Source organism: Miscanthus floridulus, chromosome 6 (assembly GCF_019320115.1).
Source record: "Miscanthus floridulus cultivar M001 chromosome 6, ASM1932011v1, whole genome shotgun sequence".
NCBI lineage: Eukaryota > Viridiplantae > Streptophyta > Magnoliopsida > Poales > Poaceae > Miscanthus > Miscanthus floridulus.
Window position 1 is genome coordinate 98,814,871 of NC_089585.1, and position 5,126 is coordinate 98,819,996.

Genomic DNA, 5,126 nt, shown 5'->3' on the forward strand with positions numbered 1-5,126 from the left:
TTTGGTTTTCCAAACCGGATGATAATAGGTCCTAGTTGATTCTACACGGCGTATATTAGGGTCCCTGTAGAATATTTCTTCATCGGGAACTCTTGCGTTTGCCATCTCCTTAAGCTCCTCTTGATTCCTTGGAAAATATCCAGCGCGTTTACCAAGCCTTTCATGTACACTAAGTCTGCCCCCTAGCCGATCATGCACTGATGCTCTGCCTCTGATCGGCTCATTGATAAATAAACCCTAATTGCCAGGTAGAAACCTCCTTTCTGACCGTTTGACCCCATAATAACCATTGCACTCAGGGTAATTTTCAACAGTTGGCAATTTAATACCTTCTTCCCAGCAATGGATGAAAAACGGGCACCTCCAATGATCTTTATGCCGATACCATTCTTCCCGACGTCTCTCTTCTTGCTGTTGTCGATATCGGTCCTTACGCTGACGCCAACCCTCCTGCTGCCTTCGATGGGTAATCATAATGCCAGGTCAAGGAGGGTTTTTGGAACTACTGCTTTCTCCCAGCAAACCCTTACTTTTTGCATCATCGGTAGTTATCCGATGTTGGGGATCCACTGATGCATTTTTCTCAGCAGCCTCTGACGTCAATACCTTGGTCTTCCCTTTGGCCTCCAACATATTTGCTGGAAAAGGGTGTTGATCAATTTTCATCGGCTTCTGGGCCTTGGAAGTACCAAACTTAATTCTCCCAGATTCAATAGCCGATTGTAACTATTGCCTGAACACCTTGCACTCATTTGTACTGTGTGAAGTTGCATTGTGCCATTTGCAGTACAAGATCTTCTTCAACTCTTCTGCCGATGGGATCACATGATTAGGTGACAGCTTAATTTGGCCCTCTTGAAGCAGAAGATCAAATATCTTGTCGGCCTTGGTGATATCAAAGGTAAACTTTTCTGGCTCTTTCTGACCAAAGGGACAAGATATCGGCTTTTTATTCTTAACCCACTCAGCTAAGCCGATAACTGGTTCTTCATCAGAATCAGAATCTCCTACTTCTTCAACAAATGATACTTTTTTACTCCAATTCTTTTTAGGTTCAAAAACCCTAGTATCTTGATCAGAGATCCTTTGCACAAGATGACTGAGGCTTTCAAACTCCTGAGAAGCATATCTGTCTTTAAGATGTGGCAATAACCCTTGGAAAGCCAGATCGGCAAGCTACCGATCATCCAGCACCAGGCTATAGCACTTATTTTTTACATCTCGTAGCCTTTGCACAAAGCTTTCTACCGATTCATCATTACGCTGTCTCAATTTTACTAAATCGGTAAGCTTCTTTTCATGGATTCCAGCAAAGAAATACTTATGAAATTGTTTTTCTAGATCAACCCAAATAATAATAGAATTTGGTGGTAATGAAATGAACCATGTAAATGCCGATCCAGACAAAGATGATGAAAATAATCGAACTCTTAATTCATCTCTGCTAGCTGCCTCTCCACATTGAATAATGAAGCGATTGACGTGTTCCATTGTTGATGTATCATCTTGCCTAGAGAATTTAGTGAAATCTGATACCTTGTACCGATTTGGGAGAGGAATTAAATCATATGCAGGAGGGTATGGAGTCTGATAAGAATAAGTATTGACCTTGGGCTTTATCCCAAACTGATCCTTCATAATTTCTGCTATCTTATCGGCCCAAAAAGCATCAGCCTCCTGCTGACGAACTGGCTGAATTTCTATAGGAGGTGCCTGCTGATATCCCTCCACATATCTTTGTGGCCCACGATCTCCAACAATCGGCATATTTGCCATTACTTGTGGTCCATTAACCTGTTGGAAAGGATTCATCGGCTGAGCTGCCGATGCTTGATTCTGGAAACCAGCTTGCATATGACCTTGTTGAATCCCTGCAACCTGCTGATTTTGCTGAACTGTATATTGAACAGGTAACTGTCCTAACCAACCATTATTAGAACTCATCGGTACAAAACTTACCGATGGCTGGTAATTTGCTGACATTGTTGGATAATTATAACCAGCTTGAGGCATGAACTGAACCCCAGTTTGACTCATAGCAGGGGCTTTCTGCTGCATCGACAGTAAGCTTGCCGATGGACTTGAATTGGGTGTTTGAACCAAAGGCATCTGGAAACCTCCTGGAGTTGGTTGCACAGTAGTTGCTGTGGCATATTGAGGCACTTGAGCCATCGGCGAAACAGCCGATGGTATAGGAGCTTTTCCTACTGCATCAAACACTTGAGGTAACCCAGGATTGAAAGCAGATGACTCCAGAGGCATACCATATCCCCACCAATTAGCAGGAATCTAGCTATTCTGAGACACAGGGCCTGACATAGCTGATGGCGATAGATCTGTATTAAGCTGAACTTGTCCTCTTGGTAGTACCGGATTTGATTGTATCGGTGTAGATTGAATATTAGGTAAGCCTACCGATACTGGAGGAGAAGTAACTTCTGTACCCACAACGGCTGAGGGAGCCAATGGAGTATTGACAGATGCATGCTCTGGTTGGTGATAGGCAGGCCCAACGTAATGCGGTGACGCTTGTCCTTCTTTGAGAGTTCGAACCACAGCATTATGAACAGTATTGGACAGCACATTGGAATGATTAATCAAAGCATGATTTACTGCAGAATTAACCATCTCTTGAAGTTTACCAGGATTGGAGTCAAAGGTAACCTGCCGAGGCAATGACAAATCTTGCTTCTGGATGACTTGTCCACTCTTGTTTAGGCTAAACGATTTCAGACAAAGCTGCTTGTATTCTTCTATAGCCTTTTCCATAGCCTACCTTTGCTCTTCCTTAAGATCTTCTTCTGATACCGCGATAATGTTCCCTGAATCGATCTCGGGATTGAACATATTGATCGGATTGATTTGTCCCACCGAGCGTGCCAAAAGATGTGTTGATGCAAAAGTGGATCTGCAAACACAAAGGGCTAATACCCGAATCGATATCCAAAGCGTGCCAGTCGATTTGACCTGTTAATCGACAAGGATGAAGATACGAGCACTTTGGTCCTGACAACAGCGATATGCCCGGAAGTCATGGCCAAGAGGTACTCATGCGGAACTCGAGAATCACCGAAGGTCGCACTGAAGCGATGCAACTCGCCGAATCAATGAGAACTCGTAAAAAAGAAAAAATATGCAAATTGACGAAGTCGCCGAAAAGTAAGTAGATGCAAATAGGAGTAAAAATTGGTTTTGATATTGATTGATATATATTACATTGCCCCTCAATCTATATTTATACCCTGATCTAAAGAGACATAACCAAATACGACTAGTACACCAAGTCCATATCTAAGGAAACACGTGACTCTTACATGAATCATACTCTAACAAATATAGAAAAGGAAATCAACTCCTATCTATTTCCCTATCCGCCTCAATTACGATGGAATTCTCACCGACCTCCTTTCCATCGGCATACTTCCTGTTTCATCGGTAGTAGTTTTCAAGCCTTCCTTCATCAGCATCGACAATAACATCTCCAACCTCATCGGCAATGCCCGAGTCTAAATCAACCTTTCCATCGATCACCACCATTCATCGGCAACCATCTTTACAAACTGATTTTCATCGACTGTCAGCGTATATAGTAACTTTCCTCCTGCCAATTAGCCCACTCTGATCATTTTGACACGTGCAAAAAAACGGTGTCAACACCAGACCACTCCGTGCTCGGGGACTGTCTCGATCACTCTCCGACCACGGCTCGGGGACTTCGTTGCTCGCTCCTCGACCTGTGCTCGGGGACTACCTCGATCACTCTCCGACCACAGCTTTGGGACTTCGTCGCTCGTTTCTTGACCTACGCACGAGGACTGCCTCGACCACTCTTCGACCACGGCTCGGGGACTTTCCGTCTCGGCTACATGCGACTGGCAACTCGCATACAGTTGGGGATATTTTTTCGCACTTAGACCTTGCTACAAGGCTCATACCTCGCCTTCCAGCAAGCTCGGGGACTACATCGGTACGATGCACCTACCAGTGCATCTCGTATTGCCTGTACGATGATTGGATTCTCAATTTAACTGGGAATTCTTTTTAGACCCTGGCACCACGTGACTACATCACCTACTACCAGGCTCGGGGACTAAGTGGGCACACTTCACCTTGCGGTGAATGTGCTTGATCTGATGATCAAAGACGCTACGCTTCAAGACGCACTTACATTTCTTTTCAGAAATACAAGTGGGCACACTTCCCAGGACAGAAATCTTTTTCTTTCTTTTTAAGAGCACCATACATTCTTCGGACAACCTATTTCTCCGGCGACAATGGTGGTCAGAGATGTCAAGAACTCAAGCCTCACTGTTTGGAGAAGGTTAAAATGGCGTGTCGCATCAGAATACATGGTGCTCGGGGACTAGCTATGGGGGATATACCCCTGGGTACCACAAGATGGTACACGGGCCGCACCATCTGAGGTGGCCCCGCCCGTGAGATCAAGGCGTACATGGCAAGATTACAAGTTGTACTAGATATTATAAATAGTACCAAATAGGATACTTTACTTGTAACCCTCCTCCTCCAGAGTATATAAGGAGAGGCAGGGGTCCCCTAGCGGGGGAGGTTAATCTGTATACATCCCAATACAATACACCAAAGACATAGGACGTAGGGTATTATGTCGACCAGATGGCCCGAACCTGTCTAAATCGCTGTCTCTGCGCCTTGTGTCACCATCTGGTTCCTGATTACACGCATCCTACCGATAATCTACCACCACGGGCACCCCCCTCGGTGGACTGCCGATCATATTTTGTCGACACCCATCAACACCTTAGCTTTTTCTTGATTTAAGCATTTAAGCAACACCCCATCGACTGTCTTGTAATATAGCTGATCATCTAGCAAAACATACTTAGTCGATTTATACCTTAATTTCCTGGTAACCTTCTATGATGGATTCTTAAGGTAATCAGCTATTTCAACTCTCCAATCATTATTCAAGGTCTCACTACTTAAGACCTCTTGAAACACTCGATAACCTAACACACTTTGAGCTAAATGATTAGCCTCTTGATTCTATGCTCTCGGAATATGCTAAAGAGAAACATGAGGAAATTACTTGAGCAACCTTTGGCACTCATCATAGTACCCCCTCAGAGTATCTTCTTTACATTCAT